The sequence below is a fragment of the Amborella trichopoda genome, chromosome 12, assembly GCF_054954075.1.
Source record: "Amborella trichopoda isolate Santa Cruz 75 chromosome 12, AtrichopodaSantaCruz75HAP2 v2.0, whole genome shotgun sequence".
Classification (NCBI taxonomy): Eukaryota; Viridiplantae; Streptophyta; class Magnoliopsida; order Amborellales; family Amborellaceae; genus Amborella; species Amborella trichopoda.
Window position 1 is genome coordinate 4,601,772 of NC_142347.1, and position 20,065 is coordinate 4,621,836.

General features: G+C 35.5%; 1 pseudogene across 1 annotated transcript in view; it reads left to right on the forward strand.

The window, feature by feature from the left end:
* Positions 1 to 20,065, forward strand: part of LOC148779379 (ABC transporter G family member 39-like) — a 69,094-nt pseudogene that overhangs the window by 6,767 nt on the left and 42,262 nt on the right. The gene's annotated exons all lie outside the window — the stretch shown is intronic.

Genomic DNA, 20,065 nt, shown 5'->3' on the forward strand with positions numbered 1-20,065 from the left:
GATCTCGTTTCCTTTGTGCTTGGTTTCATTATATTATAATGATACGGTGACATAATATCACTCCCCTTCTTTAAATGTCTCAACCTGCATTCTTAAGAACATAAAATTCCTATTTGGTGTTGACAAAGAAAATTACCACCAGACAATAACAATAAACAATATCATAGAAAAGAAATGACGAAATATTTTGTGTTGGAGATCATAGTCGACTCCCACGGTAGAGTAGAGTACACCCGTCGTCGCAAGACACCTGCCCAGGAGGATTCCTTTTCTATAAAATTTTGCAAAACATCATCAATTCACCCAGTGTTCTAAAACCATGGCAAACTCGGGCGAGTCTTTGGGTCCAATAACAAAGAAACAAAAAAAAGGAATAATGATAAAAATTTAGAAATGACATAAATCAAGCAATTCTGAAGGTGTAACATAGACCTAGATCATCCACCCACCAATCTCAATCTGTATCGACCAATTTTGATCTGGATAGACAAGTTTTAGTTGTTTAAATTCACAATATGAATAATAATTTAATCAAAAAAAAATTACTTAAGAACCCAGCTATGAGCAGACGCTTCCTGAACCATTTGTCTTATGTAAATTTTAAATTTTTTTATTTTATTTTTTAAGATTGACAATTGGGACAAAACATAGAAAATCTACAAATTTTAACCCATATACAAATATTTACATGGGGGATTAAGTTTCCAGTATACTTCCCCTAGAGGATTGAATTGTTTTCGTTTTGTATTAATTCATAGGAGGTTTTTAATAGTTAGCCAACTAAAAAGCATTTTGGTCAAAAACCAATGATTTGAAACTTATGTAAGTTACTGGTATTGAGGGTGTGGTTGGCATCGAGGGCGTGGTTAGAAGTGGTGAGAAAAGATACGAAGACGTATAGAGTCGTCGATGGTATGGTCTAAAAAAAGCAAAATTGCGAGATGATGTTGATAATAAGATACCCGAATTGGTCAGGTTCAACCGATTTGCCGATTCTTTGGGTGACAAACAAAAAAAACAAAATAATACTTCTAAATTTTGAAAGATTAAAAAATAAAAATAACAAAAAAATAAAGTTCCTCGTGTGATTCACCTATTTCTCTCACGCAAGTCACTCTGTACCAAGCCAATTCCAGGTTATGGACAAGAACTCCCAGAGCATGATCAATGATTCATGATCTACATTGACATTTCTTGATCTGAACCTCCGATTTTTAAATCATCAAAATACAAAACCATCGTTCTTCTTCTAAATGAGGCAGAGAGGGGAGGAGGTAAAGAAGAAGCTAGAAAGTAAAAAATTCTTCTCCTTTTTTTCCTCCCTGTGAGAATGGGGACCTCATAGTCCGCAACACCAAAAACATATTCAAATTAGAACTTATCAAATGCCGAAGCTTGGGGCAGCTGAGGTCAGAAAAGAAATATCTATATAAACCTCAAAATGATGTTTTCTAGCTAATACCCATGCACAAAAAATTCACTTATCTTGAATGAAAATACCCTTCCCTCGTAGAACAAATTACTTTCGATAGAGAAGGCAGTCCGGCATTTTGAACCAGTGGTCCGGTGATTTTTTTTGCTGAAATGGGCGGTCCAGCGATTTTTTTTGTTGGAATGGGCGATCCGGTGTTTATTTTCTTTGTTGGAATGGGTGGTCAAGGCATTTGGAAGTTACTATCCGATATTTTGGAGTTGCGGTCCGGCATTTCGAAGGGGCAGTCGGTGTTTTGATATGGCAGTCCGGAATTTTGGGAGTACATTAGCTGAGGAGTCCGGCGTTGTACAAATGCGGTCCAGCGTTTCTTTTTATTGGGATTCAAAAATGATTTCTCATGTGAAAGGAGGGTATTTTTGTCAAAAAAGATGTAACTTTATGAGTTGGGTGTATTAGTTATAAAAGGTGGGTTTTGAGAAAAATAAATGCAGAAAGTTTAGGGTAGGGGTAAAGTGTCTAAAAAGTATATTTTGGGGGTTTTTAGCAATTTTCCCTATTTTTTATATAATACTTCGATGTCTATCGAAATTAAAAGTAAAAACAATATTATAGGACTATTCCAAAAAATTATACTTTTAATTTTAATAGATATCTAATTATTATGGTTGGGAGACTATGCCAAGGTAGAGAATTTGATATCTCCATAACAAAATTTGATAAATATCTAATTATTATGGAATTTGATAAGATATCTTTGAACTAGAATTTAGGGAAAATATCTCCATATCATCTATTTTTAGGTTTTATATTTGATAAATCCAAGGTTTCAAAAGATATCTTCTAACCCGGTGGTCATTTAAACTTATTTTTTAACCTAAAAAAATATGAGAAAGACATGCTCTTTTTAAACCCAATCATTTCTCTTTCCTCACTTATATATGCCGAACTTCTCTCTTTCTCTTTCTTCCTGTGTCGCTCACTCGCTCTCTCCTCCCGTGTTTTTCCAAACACCTCTCTCTCTTTCTTTCCGGTAACCTTTTACCTTCGTGAAGCCCTTCTCTCTCTCTCTAGAAGTTTGGAATGATGTCTTTTGGAAAAGACATGTCTTTTTAGCTTTGTTAGACCAAAAAAACTGGTTTAAAATAACTCAGGGGGTTAGAAGAAATAAAATCTATAATTTTTATATTCCAAGATATCTTTTAAAACCTTGGGCCTATTGTGAAACAAAACTTAAAAAGAGGGTATATAGATAATTCCCCTAGAATTTAATAGATACTTGGGGAGTTCCGGCCCTAGCCAAATTCTCAAATTGTCTTCACCAATACAATATGGCCAAATAGTAAATATGCAAATCAAATACATAATAAATCAACTTGATCCAGAATGCATGCAAAACGGCAGATGACATGGAATTTATAGGTAGTAATTTATTTACGTAATCACTAATCATTTTCTCATTACTTCAAGCCTATCCCTAGAACACAAAAAATGAGTAGACACTAAGTATGAGAAATTACAGGAAATAAACAATGAAAACGGAAAAATTGAGTATTGTTAACCTAGTAAAACTCTAATCTCATGATTGCATATTTCATAGTGGATGGAAAGGTTAAAGATTACTACAACTTCAATCAGGAAGTCACAGCACAGAGAGCTTCAGGTGAAGCACGGATGAGTGTTACCTGTGAGAGCAAAGATGGAGAGAGAGATGATGTAAACGACACAGAGAGGGAGAGATGCGTGGAGAAGGAGGATGGGGTTCGGTAAATATTGCAGTTGAGAGTGTTTTTGGAGAGGAAAATGGACAAAAGAGATAAAAGATGGAGAAATGGGTGAATAAGCAGCATCTTTGAAGCGGTTAAAAGCATACGACTTCAAACCGCCCTGAACTGTTTTATCTTTTTTCTTTTGAGAGTAGTTCATAGTTCTCAATTTTGAACCGCCATGTAGGGCTGGCAAAGGGCCGGGCCAGGCCAAGGCAGATGGGTATATGGAAGTGTTTTGTCTTGTTTATGTAATGAGATGCATAAATGATCTTCAATCTCTGTAAGGGGCCTTTAAAGTGCCAATTGAGCGACGTCTAGGTACCAAACCGAGTCATTAAATTGATTTGTGTTTATGTTAGGCATGCACATATATAGGCATGTGTATGCATGTATGCACGCATGCATGCTAGCTACTAGCTCCCTTAATAATGAACAAGGGTTGTGCTGCCAGATCTCTTACCTCACCTCCTAAAATAGGGAGTCAGAAAGTTTTATTTGCCCTTAAGGGGCATTTAGGACTCAAGCAGCAGGACATTCCAAGCCCGAGAGCGAAGCTCGAAGGGCAAGGGAGGCCCGGTTTTAAGATAGTGTGCATTGTTTCCTTTCTGGCTCCCTCTCTTATTCCCATATAGAGCTAGCCATCGACAGTATAGCCATAGCATGCTCGAGCCCAACACAACATCTAAGGCTGGGGCACAGTACCTTGGCTAGTGTCCAACCCTGAGTCCAAAAGTGATTGTTGAGTAGCCCTCTTCGGTTTTGTCGATCCGTTAATCCCTCTGTCAACATGCCAAAATCAAAATGATATGATATATAATAACCCTTCTCAACTAGGTTAGAATACAGAGGTGGAGCCAGATTGGATTTGTCGTTGCTAGATCATAACCTCCTTTGTTGGCAAGCAAGGAGTTCTAGAGTAGTGCACCAGCAAGCTTGTTTGCCATCCTGGAGGTGTATATTGTGAAAGTTCTGCTTGATGACATTCTTCCCATCAAGCAGGTGTAATAGTGCCGCCTCCAGTTTATTGATGCCATACTGGCACTTGTATGTCAACTATTTAGGTTGGTAAGTACTTTTCTCCTTGCAATATGGATGTCAAAGCATGTATGTGGCCTCCAATTCAAATGTAGTTGCATTTGTTCTTGGGCCAGGGCTGGGCCGGGCTAGGTACCTTGGTAAAATTAAAGAAAAACGAAGCAAAAAAGATAAATAAATAAGGGTTGTGCTGATCTTGCTTGGCCTAGGCTCGCTCTCCAGCCACCCGGTCCATTGCCACCCCTAACGTCATGAATTTAGTTTTTGGTCGTTTGAAAGTTTGACCCTTAAACCTTCAGCTACTTCAATGTTTTGTGGGCAGTTTGAGAACATCAAACCGCTCCACACTTTTTTTTACTCTATTTTTGGTGCAGAAAGCATTTTGAAATACGCAGCCTAAAATATTGTGGAGCGCTTCAAATTATGGTTTCTGCTCTTTTTTAATATGTAAAAAATTATTTATATTCAAAATTGATCTTTCAAATAGTTTTTACTTTCTTAGAACCTACTTGAGATATGAAACCCCAAATGCCACTTTCTTACTACCTAAAGTTCCCCTAATATTCTAATATTTTAGGATAATATAGAATCTTATGTAATTCTAATCATATGAGTTTACATGCCTTGTTTTATAAGGTCAAATCATAACTTCTAATATTAAGATAACTCCCAAATATCTGAATCTCCAAATATTCAACTTGTAGTTGAATTTTGTGAGATTTGATTTCTGTGCCTAAAATTATTGAGTCTCACTTCCTCTTTTGTCTCCTCCCCCTCCTCCTTTTTCTCTCCTCTCAATAAAGACATCCACCTGACTTCCCTTTCTCCTTCTCTCTCTCTCTCTCTCTCAATCTCAATCTCAATCTTTCTTTCACACATGGTGGATCACCCTCTCAATCTCAATCTCTGTCTTTCTCATGGTGGATCGCCACCCCCCTCCCTATATCTCTCTCAATCTCAATCTTTATCTCATAGTGGATCACCCTCTCAATCTCAATCGCTCTCTCTCATAGTGGATCACCAATGAAAACATGGTTAATCTCAAGAGAAAGCAACCCAACCTCTCTCTCTCTATATATATATATATATATAAATATTAGGGTTTCACTCTTATGCTCATCTGCTCTTCTTCTATCTTTGTTGAAGCTTGAGCTCTGAGCTTTAATGTGGATAGAAAATAAAGTGACTCAGATGTTATGCTTTTTCAAGACCAACATTATAGTGTCTTGGATGACTTCACGCTTTAGCATGACCCATTTTAAAGACCATTTAAATCCCCATTGTTGAAGACTAAGATCAGATAACTTAGAGACGAAAGACCATTGTTTCTCTGTCAAATATATGTGGGCAGTCAAACATGCATAAAAAAAATAGAATACAGATAATAGAAAATTTTAATATATGGAAAACCTATCAATGCCTTTATTCAAATTTTATAAAATTTGAATTTTAATATATGGAAAACCATCACGGGGTCGTCTTGAGATAATGACCTAGGGCTTTAACTCTTGGATTGCTCCTCTAACTATCAGCCTCTATAGTGAAGTTATATCATAAGAGACACTGATTATCTTACACTCGGGTTGGGGTCATCTTGAGTTAGCTTTCTTTATAGTTTTGACCTTTTCACTACTTTAACCACCGAGTCACACAGTGTTTGGGTTTTGAGAGACTTTCATCTCTCTCTTTCTCTTTCTCTTTCTTCTCTCCCTCGATCACTTTTAAGGAGCTCTTTGGTTTTGTGATATAATTATAGTTTCAGTCATGTAACTCCATTTTCCAAATCCTCTGGGTACCAAGGTTTCGAGGCTAGTGCTTTTCCTTGTCTCCAATAATACCTCTTGAGAGAGGTTACGCCGGGAGAGTGTCCAATTTTCCTTGAGTCATTTCCTAATTTCTTTTTACTTTTTCTTCATCTTCTTCTTCTTATCACTTCTATACCAAGTTCACATTAAGTAATTCCTATTCTCTTCTTTCTACCCTCTCTTTCTTATTTTTTTAACCACTCTACCGCCAATACTAGAACCATTAACCCATAAAGCACATTAAAAAGGAGTACATTATATTTGGATTTCATTAGCAGTTTTCAAGTGAGAGTCCAATTGAGCTGTTGAGTTTAGAGAGGGGATCGAATTCAAACCGCGCTACTGGATAGCCGGAGCGCTTTTGTTCAATGATCTAGAAGGGCAATAACCCGGGCTTATCCCACAAACTCAAACCGCGGTGAGGTAGGTGCTCGAATCCATCTCTTCATCGCTCTAAAATCCTTGACACACGAGCCGCACACACGCTGGTGAGGCTAGGCGATTGTTCGAGAGGGGTCAATCGAACCCGAGTCCTTGAGGGAGACTGAGCATGGTAGATCCAGGCCCGACTACGGACATGTAGATCTTTTGCATTTAAACGAAAAGAAGTTGTCAAATGTTCGATATACTGATCAGGGTTTTAGCTCTTTCAAACCAAAAAAACCCCATTTTGCTTTGCTTTACCGGAATGGGGTGCCCCGTTCTTCTTCTCTCTTGCTCTCTCTCTTTGCCATTTTGCCAATCTAGCACTATTTTCGCTCATCTCTAGTCAATTCGAAGCATAATCTTCTCAATTCAAAGCACAATCTTCTCAATCGAATCAGGTATGTTTCAAAAAAAAAAAAAATTGGGAAACTAAGATTTGGGAATTAGGTTTTTGGCGATAAAATAATCCCAAAATTAGTGAAAATTTTGATTAGAATTTTTTGATATTCATATTATTATTTGATTGGGTTTGAAAATTGGATTTGGGTGTTTAGGGTATTGGAGATAAAAGAACCCCACATATATATATTATTTCTTTTGAACACCCAATGGTGGTTATTTTTGTTCTTTATATTTATAATATTAGTTTTTTGTTATGTTAGTTTACAGCGTTAATTGCAATAGTGTTTGCTTAATTTGGAGTTCTCGACTTAGTATTCTTCGGATCAATCATTCATTTGTTCCTTCATGAGGAAGAAAACATTGTTAACCCCATTTCGAAGGTCCCAATATAATTGCTTGAAAGGTTACAACAAAGGACCAACGAGATTCTGACAAATTAAATGCCTTTATAACCCAAAAGGTTGTTCAAACGTAGCAATATTGTATAGTCCAAGTAGTTTGATGTTTTAACTTTCAAATTGGGGCCAATATAGAAATAAAAAAAGGGAAGTATAAATATTTTTATAAAATTTATATTTTTCTCTCTATCTAGCCGTCCATTCTGAATGGATGGCTAAGATGGCCACAATCACAATATCACGCCTCTACACTATTATATTTTTAATTTTTTATATAAAATATTTTGACACCAAATTTTGGGTGTCAACTTCTTTCTTAAACTCGCACCTGTACAAAATATTAAAAAAATCCTAAATAAAATAAAATGACCTAAATGCTTTCAAGGTATTTTGGTCATTTTATTTTTTAATACTTTTTAGGTATGCCCGATTAAAATTATGGTATGTACTAAATTTCATATTCACATAATTTGTATGAAAAAATTAAAAATAAAATTCTTTGAAGCGTTGGATCTAGATCAAACAGTCAGAGGCTCACTTGATCAAAAGCGAACAGCTGGATGGGGGAGAAGTATAAATCTTCCATACAATAATGGAAATATAGAAACCTTTCCCATGTTCAAAAAAGTAGGTCCTTATTTTAAAATAGGATTGTTTACAAAAGAACCACTTACCTTTGGGTGCGGTTTGTATAGAGATGAGGCTCTAAATAATTAAAGTAAAGTGCACTTTCAAATAATGTCAAGAAAGATGATTTCAATACTGGAAATCTTTGTGGCAGCCTTAAAATATATTTTTGTATTTAATTATAAAATTTAAAGCTTAAAAAATAGTATAGATCAAGTAGATCTATGAAAACTTGAAAATCTTGAAAATTGACAGTCAAAAAATGTGTTACAAGATACACTATCTCCAAAACTTAAAATCCATTTTTTTCTCATGTCCATGCATCTTAATGTCGAGATGATCAATTTGAGGATATTTGACCATCAAAACAACCTCTTCTAGTGAAATTTTTGAGGTGGGCTTTAATTTGGTTGTTTAGAGCCTTGGCTTTATATAAAGTTTTTTTTTTTACATTTTATACAAAGAAGTTATAATCACTCTTGTCCTTTAAATTTCAAAAATAGATGGTTGTAAAAGTGTCTTTGATAAGACACAAAACTCAAAAAAAAACAATTCTCGTGACTCAACGCAACCATTTAATTTGATATGTAATGAGTGTGACCTCCTTGTACAAAAGATAACATGTCACTTTATTGACAATCCCTTCTAAAACTTCAAACAGAAATTCAATTCCTTTAAAATTAACCGATCTATATTTAAATTTCTCTAACCATTAAGAGCCTTCATGAGGTGAGAGAGCGACACCTAAAAAAAATATATCATGAGAGAATTGATTGAATTGCGTCCACATTACGGTTGGCGACAAGCCAATGAGAACTATGGGGCGACAAGCCAATGAGAACTATGGGGAGGTGTCTTTCATAGCTTTAGATGTGTTAGTTAAGGGAAAACCATGGTTCCACGATGTTCTGTCCTTGCTGAAAGAACTATAAAAAAGGATAAAGAAGCCCTTCGAAGGCTTTCTATAGGATTCTCAGTACGAGGTGATTTCCTGCTCAAAAAGTCATTCGATGGCATCATTCTACGATACTTTGATCAGCCAGAAATTGACCAAGTATTGACAGAGTTACACAATAAAGGAGGTCATTCTGGTGTAACCGCCTTAGCTTAGAAAATCAGGCGCAAAGGCTATTACTGGACCACCATGGCTAAAGATTGTTGGAAGTTCGTAAAGAGGTGTCCCAAATGTCAGCTTTATGAATACTTCATCCATGCACCGTCCGTACCACTCAACTCAACACTGCCTGTATGGCCTTTTGCCATGTGGGGTCTTGATATCATCGGAGTATGATTTGCAATGGGTAGAGGCCGTATGATTTGTCAAAATTGAGGGACAACATGTTGCCCGTTTCATAAAGAACAATATTGTATTCAGGTTCGGTGTTCCTGAGTCAATCATTACTGACAATGAATCCAATTTCAAAAATGAAAATGTCTCTAAGGTGTGAAAAAAGTTTGGGATAACGCAGAAATTCTCCACACCTTACCACCCTCAAGGAAATAAACAAGCAGAGGCTACAAACAAATGACTTCTCAAAATTATAGACAAAGTAATAGAAGGTGGCAAAGATTGGTATGAAAAGCTAAATAACGAGTTATGGGCCTACCAGACAACTGAGAAGACTCCTATTGGCACGACCCCATACTCATTGGTGTATGGTATGGAAGCAGTGTTACCTATTAAAGTTGAGATACTGTCTCTCCGAGTACTTATTCATAAGGATTCAGATAAGGAACAAAAGATCGAAGCACGAATCGCTACCCTCGTTAATTTGGATGAAAGACGATCACGAGTAACACAAAATATTGTCGCTTACCAGTGTAAAATCGAGAAGGCATACCAAAGTAAAGTTGTTGCTCGACAGTTCAGGGAAGGGGACATGGTACTCAAGAAAATCTTCCACACTCCTACAAACCCACACCCTTTAGGCAAGTTCAAACCTATTTGGGAGTGGTCATTCGTAGTAACCTGAGTGCACGCAAGCAATTCTTACAAGATCAATAATCAGGAGGGATGCGTGCTCAACGACCCCATCAATGCGATGTATCTCAAAAAATACTACCCGTAATGGGTTCAAAAGAGTGGTGAAAACCTAAAAAGACTTCATAAAAAAATAAAAATAAATAGACGTGGTGAAAAACTGAAAGGGCATCACGGGTAAAAAACTAAAATAAAATAAAATAAAAAACTCCAAGAAGGAGCTTCTGATTTAAAAACATTCAAGTACAAAGAAGTACTTGCAAGTTCCAACAATATGGCACAAAATAGACCTTGAGGACGAAGACTCCTCCTAAACCCTATAGGTTCCCAACATAACCAACTCAGAAAAATGTGGGAGCGTGATATGAATGGAAACCCGAAGTGGCTTCGACGAATCTTGGAAGAACATCGGGACCTCTCCAAGATGAAAGCTCAGCAAGAAGTCAGATAACTCTTCATGGACCCATGAAGCACAGGATGAACGCTCCAAAGGTAAAAAGACAACTTCAAGACTTTTGAGTTCTCACGATCCCACAAGGAAATTTTTTCATCATCTTTGGATAAAATATAATAAAGAAAATGACCACCAAAGGGGTCACAGGTGGCAAAAGTGTAAGGTCAGTCCCTTTTAAAAGCGATTTTTCAATCTAATTGTTAAAACCCTCCATTTCCAAAACCTTTTTAGAAATGACTTCTTCATCACTACAAGAGGTTAAACTGTTAGTCGATCTAGCCTCGTTCTCAAAGCTAACTTCCTATGCCTATTATGAAGGTTTGAAACTAGTTAGGCACTCTACGGTTGTATGAGTATAACTACCAACTACCACATATCGAAGATGGGTGAACCTCGCCAATGACTATATTGGCTAGTCTGGGAGCGTTTTTCTCTCAACTGGATCCCCTGGTGTAACATAAAAGAGTTGAGATAGGATAAATATCAAACTTGTACAATGTAAAAGAGTCGAGACAGGATAAGCGTCAAACTTGTCCAACGTTAAAGAACCAAGACAAGAAAACAAACGTCAAACTTGTGCTACGTTAAAAGAGCCGAGACATGAAAAAACGTCAAACTCGTACGACATTAAAGAGCCAAGACAGGAAAAACATCAAACTCATGCGACGTTAAAGAGCCGAGACAGGAAAAACGTCAAACTCGTGAGACGTAAAAGAGCCGAGACATGATAAGCGTCAAATTCGTGGGATGTTAAAAAAAAGCCAAGACAAGAACGACATCAAACTCATGCGACGTAAAAAAGCCGAGACAGAGACCGTCCAGCCTAGTATGATGTGAAAGGTCGGGTGTATTCAGGGTACAACTACCCTGTTCAATGGAAAAATGTCAAACTCGTGCGTCATAAAAGAGCCAAGACAGGAACTGTCCAGCCCTGTATGATGTGAAAGGTCGGGTGTATCCAGGACACAACCACTCTATTCAATGGAAAAACGTCAAACTCGTGCGACGTAAAAGAGCCGAGACAGGTATCGTCTAGCCCTGCATGTCGGGTGTATCCAGAGCACAACCACCCTGTTTCAATGGAAAAACATGAAACTCGTGCGACGTAAAAGAGCCAGGGCAGGTACCATCTATCCCCATATGACGTGAAAGGTCGGGTGTATCCCATGCACAACCACCCTGTTCAATGGGAAAACGTCAAAATCGTGTGACGTAAAAGAGCCGAAACAGGTACCGTCTAGCCCCGTATGTTGTAAAAAGGTCGGGTGTATCCAGGGCACAACCACCCTGTTCAAAGAATTCCATTTATCCCCGTATTGACGTTCATCGCTGCATGACGCTAAACTTCTTAGAGGACTTTATGGTTGCAGGAGTTAAAACTGCTAACAAACATTGTTTTTTGAAATATCTTTCTCTTTTCAAAATTTTCACTATATGTGTTGTCTTTTCCAAAAAATTAATTCCTTTGTTAAAATCGTAACCTGTCCTTGCTCCAGGTTTCATTTCAAATCTCCCTTTACTTTTAAAAATTCTAAAAGAGTCATAAAAAAATGAAGGAGCTTGGACACCCATTTATGATGACTACCTTGTTGTCGCGATCGCATTACTGCCTTGTCTCTTACTTCTGATTTGGCCAGACAAGTCTCTTCTTATAGAAAGCATTTTCCTATAAACAACCTTAGTAAACCCTAAGGAGATCAAAGAAAATGCTTGGGTTAAAAATTCCAACTACAAAGACCCCTGAAGTTAAATGACATGGCTAGAAAATCCAACTCGAGTTTCAAGCTTGTGTAACTCGCCGACATCTCACGTCAAAAATCTTAGGAGGAAAAATGCCCTAGGTGGGTGAGCTCGGTATGCACCAAGACTTGGAGGGATAGTTGGTGTGCCACCTGACCACGTGACCTCAGGAAGAAATTTAAAATGTCTGCTTTATCTTTGTCGTTCACCTGCCTCTAGAAGGACAGGGAACACCAAAGTATCTACTTCTTTGCCATTCACCTGTCCCTCGAAAGACATGGAATACCAAAGAGGGGCAACTGTAGACACCCCATTTTAAATATGGCAAATTCTATGGTTTTTTAAACTTTTAAGATTACATTATCTTAGAAGACTCAATTTAATTACCACAAAACTACCCAAATCCTATTCCAATTTGAAGTATAGCCCAAGAGCTTTCCAACGGTCCAAGAATCGCCTGAATAAGACTTATGGAAAAAATAATATAATAAATGACAATTTAGTCCTTGTAAGACACAACTGTCAGGCCATGGGTAGGGCTGTAACAGAACCGACAGGCTTAGAAGCGGGCTGATGATTCAGTCAACGCAATCTAATGACATAGCAAACGCGTTTTTTTTAAATAGGTAAGGATAAAACATAAAGACAAATCCAAAAATTTTCAAAAAAAACTCTAAAAATTTTAGAAAAAAACACCAATTGAATCTTATAAATACCCCCTCTTCACAAGAAGAAAACCTCTACTACCTTTCCGACCCAATTCTATGCCCAATTCTATATCTAAAAGAGAAATATTTTCATAAGAAGAACTTCCAAACGAACTTAGTACTTCCAAACGAACTTATCAGCCAAATCCTCTCATCACTATCTGTAAAATCCATCTCTACGTTCAAGTGCTTGTCCATATCATGGAAAAAATTTCTCTCCTCTCTTTACTTTACTCGAATCCATTATATCTCTCCACTCTTACCGTCTTTCCCTTTTGCCCTCTTCTATATCAAGAAGAGCTTCTTCTGTCTAAGCCTCTCTGATATAGTGAAGGGCGCAGAGATACCCCTTAAACCCATAAAGCTATTAAGGGGTGATCCTCACTAGCACATCAATATAGCATCCCATAGCCCAAGTTTGATGTGCTACATGGCCTGGGATTTCAGGGATTTTCTGACCCTCTCGATTTGTACAAACCTCGCAATGGAGGAGCACATTGCTCTCCCCAGGCTTCAACTATAGTTTGGAAGATCTACAAGTCACATCCTTGGAGTTTATTTCAACCATGTTAGCTTATCCTTTACAATTTAGTGACTAGTTTTCATATATACATCGTTTAATGCTGAGCATTGGTTGTTTAGCTCCTCCAGTGGACATTGGAAAAACATAATAAGTGGTTTTGAAATGTTTTTTCATCCGCAGAAGGCTACTTATCTGTACATAAGAGGAAGATGTTACCGACTCTACAATGGCAATAGGGTTGCCATCTTGGACATGGATAGCAGGAAGCTGGAAACCCTCCGTTGCCTTTTGAAGTGAAAGCCTCGGTGGTCACTCCTCTTGATATAGACAACAGAGATGAGAAGTTCAAATTGGTGGAGGGTGGGAGTGGAGATAGAGTCTGCCTAGTTGATGAGTCCATAGAGGTAGGGCTAAGGAAATGGAACCTTTGCCTATTGGAGGAGAAAGCTGGGGCGATGATGTTCCATTGGGAGGAGAAAGCTAGGATTAGCCTTTGGAAAGATTGTGAGCCTCTCCTCTCTTTTTTCTTCTAGGGATGCAACTTGCACCAGCATTATTCATTAGTAGTGGCTATGAACCCCTCACTCTAGAGCATAAAGAATAAAATTGAGCTTTTACTCTACGATATAAGGGAAAATAAATTGGTGAAGAGGAGTAGTATTAAAGTGTAGAGGAATAAAAGTTTTCTATGGGTGGATTATAATGGCGACGATGATGAGGAGTATCTAGTTGGGGACCTTGCCAGTTTTACGGGACCCAATTCTGACCCTATAGAGAAACACCCCTCAATTGCAATTATTTGCTCCATAATTAATAATAATTGCAATTAATTCTACACTGGTGACCCGCAATTGGAATTTTCCTTTGGAAGGAATTATTGCTTTGGTTATCATTCTATTTTCATCAATTCAACCAATAATTCATTTGCATTGCTTGTTTTCTTTGTTTGTGGTTGTTTTCAATTGAGATCTTATTAACTCTATGTTATTTTTCTCTTTTTATTTTTTTGGTGTTATATCCATTTATGTGGATTCAAGTCTGGATTAAGCCTTCTTGTTCTCTTAATTGTTATAAATAGACTTTCCTTATCTATACTTTCTCCCATGAAAAATTATGAATTGTTATTGACTTCTTATAAGCTTCCATCAATTTCAATTTCCGTGACTTACTTTTCTCTTATTTCTTTTTCTTTTTTTCAATGACCAAATCACTCAAACCTAGCAAGTTACACTTTTTTTCAATGCTCAAATGAGTCACTTAGACTTGGCAAGCTGCTCTCAGGATGAGAAACATAGAATTGGGCGAGTGTAACTGAATCATTGCCTCGCATATTATGCCAGAGACCAGGCTTGAGTTAGACGTGTTTTGTACTTAACCAGGACAAGTTAGTCACCCTGCTCAGCCTCTTTGGTAGATGACATGGGCTAGTGACCCAAGTTAGTCTGAGTTGTTTTCAAATAATGTATTTTACCAAGACGAGGCATATCATACGTCTTCCTAATTATTCTTTTAAGGTGAGTCAGTGTGGAGACGGCCCCTACCCTTATTAGGACTTGAGCCGCGTTGCAAATCATCAAGTACTAACTAATTAAACCCGGGCTGTTTCCTACAGCTTCCTAATTTTACCAAAGACCAAGTCAGTCACTGACTAAACCTTGTTTGCAGTTGACTTGAGCACAGACCCGTCCTTCTTGCAAAACACTTCTTATATGTTAGAAAGGATATTTGTAAGAAAACAGGGGGAATGCCCCACCTAGCCCCAAGAGAGGGGCACACCCCATACACTAAGGCGCAAGCTTTTGGGGGGGGAGGCACACCCCAAGTATAGTTCCAAGGGTAGCTTACCACATCCCCCACCCAAGCATAGTTCCAAGGGTAGCTTACCACACTAGGTATAAAGACCTAGCCGACCAAGCCTAGGTATTGAGACATATCCTTCCAAACTAGGTACTGAGATCTAGCTTACCATACTAAGTATTGAGACCTAGTATAGCATGCACAAGCATTAAGGCCTAGTTTTGAAAAAATTTTCAACTATTGCTCTCTGATTTGAAAGTGTTGAGAGCATGAGGCCTCCCATATTTTAAATATCAGAGAAAGACCTTGAGGTAATCTTCTGCAATTTATTTTATGTTTATCCAGTTATGTGTTTCATGATTCCAAGATCAAGATTATCCAATTTTGTTTGTGCAACATAGATTTGTGAATATGACAACAAGTGAGAGTCATTAAGATTCCTTTTTTAGTGTTTGTATTGTTTCTCATAATGTATTTGGACTCTTGTAAGCAATCCAAGTAGAGAAAATAAAGAAAAAAAAGAAAAATTTTAAATTGTCTACACTTGCCTGGGTTGTATCGTCCTACTTTCAATCACCCTAACATCCAACTCTATCTTTGTAACCCACATTTGACATAGCTCCAATTTTTGGACCCTAAAATGCGATTTTTCCACGCATGATTTTTGAAGTGTGGCTAGTTACAAGAGAAAGAAATGCTACCAAGTTATCCAAATTAGGAGTCATATCAATTCCTTTTAAATATCATCCTGGTTCAATAATCAACCTTAGAGAGAGAGATGGTAGCCATACATTGCTATCAAATTTTACAAAAACTCTGTTGTTTCTTTTAAAAATACTGCAATGTAAACGATTTCCTTTTTAAATATTTTCCCTTCAAGTCATGAATATAAACAATAAAACAAATTGTTTTTTTTGAGCAATTTAGTGGGGATGACGAGCCCCTAACCGTTTTTTAAATCGTTAATGGTTTTTTAAGTTAGTAGGTGAACATGGGGTTGGGGTCGTGGTGGTAGCACCACATGTGCCCCAGCTAAGGTTACAATATAAGGAAGTTACAATCAACTCTAACCGATGGACATCAAATTAGTCCCATTAAACAAGATCAAATACATAAAAGCAAAAATCAAAAATTTATCACATACCCCTAGTTGTTAAATTTCATATTTGACAATTAGTGGTGATTGTAACCTCTAACAGTTGAATTTCGAATTTGACAAGGGTGATTGTAACCTCCTTTTACCAGAAGTAAATAGTATTATAGTAAGGATGTGGTTTCCATAAGGTTGCAACCTTAAACAATCCAACTAAGGTGGACCTTCAAATTTTATCATAATATATAATTTTGATGTAAAATGTTCTTAAGATTATCTCAAAATATATTTTTATATCTAATTATAAAATTTTAAATTCCAAAAATGGTTAAAATCAAGTAGATCTATAAACATATGAAAATCTTGAAATGGACGGTCTAGATAATATGTTGTAAGATGCACTATTTTTGAGATTCAAAATCTTATTATTTTTCATAGTCATACATGTGAATGTCGAGATGATCAATAAAATGGTTTTTCAACATTAAAATAACTTTTTTTGATGGATTTTTGAAGTGCATCCGTAGTTCTACATTTAAGGTTGCAACCTTTATATAAACTTTTTCCTTATAGTAAAGGGGAAAGTTTATATAGAGCCAGGGCTCTCAATCAAATTCGAGCCTACCTCAAAAACTTCACTAGAAGAGATTGTTTTGATACCCAAATATCATCAAATTGATCATCTCGACATCCAGATGGATAGACATGAGAAAAAAATGGATTTCAAGTTTTGGAAATAGCATCTTGTAACACATTTTTTGACCGTCAATTTTCACGATTTTCAAGTTTTCATATATTTGTTCGATCTATACTATTTTTAAATTTTTAAATTTTATAATAAAGATGAAAATATATTTTAAGGCTATGACAAAAAATTTCAGTATTGAAATCATATTTCTTGACACTATTTGAAGGTCGGCTCTAATTTGATTGTTTAGAGCCTCGGCTCTATACAAACCTCATCCTCTAGCATATAATCGTACTAAAAATTTTATAGGAATTTTTCTTTTTAATTTTTTCCCTCGAGTTATTCGACAAATGTTTTTTCGAATTTCCAAAACTAAAACTTCTTGGGAACCTTATAAAACAAATTCCTCTTAATATAAATTAATCACTATAGCACATTTATCACTGTACATAATGACTTATCTTGGTCATCATCGGAACTGGGATTTTGGGATTTTCTTTTACCTGTTTCCATCTATGAACTTGATTGTTTCCATCTATAACCTTGCTTTTTGCCGAGGGTGCGTCCAATATTCAATATTTTTGTGTTCGAAAAAGAAGTAACTTTATCAGGGAAAATGTGATCATAATATTCCTTGAACCTGCATAAATTTAGGTGACTTTTGACCACTACTTTTGATAATATTTATCTGTAATATGAAATATAATGTGTGAACTATTTCAAAATATAAATAGTCAGATCAAGAAGAATTAAACCCCCCAACCCTTCCCCCTCCAAAAAATAAAAAAACATTATTTCAAATATCTAGAGAACAAAACAACGCAATATAGACATTCTAATTAGTAGAGAATTAGAGCGACTTGAAGGAACTGGACAATTAAATATAAATAGTCAAATTTTTATAATAGAGAATTAGAGCGACTCATAGAAACTAGACAATGCAATATAAATAGTAAAATGAGCAAAGGATTGGAGTGATCCAAAATGGGACGTTTGGTTCGCGTGAAATTGTTTTCTAGAAAATATTTTCATATAAAAAAATCTCTTGTATGATTGAGTGTGGGAGTATTGTTGAAAAGATGCACTAAGACCAATTGATATGAAAATATTCCCACAGTTAACTACAGAGAGAAATATTTCATGTGAAAATATTTTCTAAAAAGTAATCTATATTTAAAATGTAGACATCGATTTTTATATTTCCAAAGTAATTCAAAAAAAGGAAAACGTCTTATAAACAAATATTACTATTATATATATATATATATATATATATATATATATATATATATATATATATATATATATATATATATATATATATATATATATATATGAAAAAGATGGAGTGCCCACTAGCTCATATGAAAATACGAGCCCAACGGCTTAGATTGAATCTGGACCGATCTGACGATCACGGATATCCGATATTATTTGCATTTTATTTTATTTTCTACAAATCCAAATCACTTGAAATTTTAGGTGTGTTCATCAAAACTAGGTGAATCTTCAAAAAATATCAAAAAAATAGGTTTGAAAAAAGATGGGATTAGCCTACTAGCTCATATGAACATATGAGCCCAACGACTCAGATTGAATCTAGGCCGATCTGATGATCACGGATATCAGGTAGTACTTGAATTTTATTTTATTTTCTACAGATCTAAATCATTTGAAATTTTATGTATGTGTTCTTCTCATCAAGGCGCACCTATTAAAAATAAATAAAAAATTTATTTGCGAAGAAAATAACCAAAATACTCCCAAAACATTATGGGGGTATTTTAGTCAATTTATTTAATGTAAAATAGTTTTTTGATATTTTTCGAATGTTCACATATTTTTGATAAATACATTCCTAAAATTTCAAGTGATTTAGATTTGTATAAAAAAAATTAAAATTCAAACACTACTAGACATTCGTGATCGTTAAAATCGGCCCATAATCAATCTGGGACGTTGGACTTATATGTTCATATGAGCTAGTGGGCTAATATCATATTTTCCCTATATATATATATATATATATATATATATATATATATATATATATATATATGAAAATTCTTCTGTGAGCCAATGGGCTCATAAGAAAATATGAGTCCAATGGCTCAAATTGAATATAGGTCGATCTAACGATCACGGATGCCCGATAGTGTTTGAATTTTAATTTTTTTTTCTACAAATCCAAATCACTTGAAATTTTAAACGTGTGTTGATAAAAAATAGGTGAATATTTAAAAATATTAAAAAAATATTTATATGAAAATAAGTAACCAAAATACCCCAATAAATTTTTGGGGTTATTTTGGTTTATTTTAATTTTTCAGATTATTTTTGTTAATTTTTATTAGGAGCGGCAAGATGAGAAAAACATTCACCTAAAAATTCAAACACACTCGACCGTTAGATCGGTCCAGATTCAAATTGGACCATTGGGCTTATACTATTATATGAACTAGTAGCATCTTCCAAATATATATATATATATATATATATATATATATATATTAGGTGAATATTCTTCTCATCTAACCAAACCTAATAAAAATATATATAAAAAAAAATCCACAAAATTAAAAATGACCAAAATATCCCTGAAAGTTTACAGGGGTATTTTGGTAATATTTTTTCATGTAAAATATTTTTTTTTTATTTTTCGAATATTCACCTATTTTTATCAATACACGTCTAAAATTTCAAGTGATTTAGATTTGTAGAAAAAAGTGATTTAGATTTGTAAAAAAAAGATTAAAATACTATCAGGTATCCGTGATCGTTAGATCAGCCTAGATTCAATCTGAACCATTGGACTCAATTTTTCTTATGAGCCCATTAGCTCACAGAAGCAATTTCCTATATATATATATATATATATATATATATATATATATATATATATATATATATATATATATATATATATATATATATATATATATATACCCATTGTCCCCATTTTTTATGGTTCTTTCCATAAAAATCTTTCAATCTTGATCACCCCTAAAATCTCTCATGCTTTCTCTCTTCCTATCCACGTTTCCCTTTTTCTCTCTCTTCTACACAAGATTCCATGAAAATCTCTCTCTTCCTATCCACGTTTCCCTTTTTCTCTCTCTTCTACACAAGATTCCATGAAAATCTCTATTACAAAAGCTTGAATAAAAATCTCTCTATCTCTTTTTAAA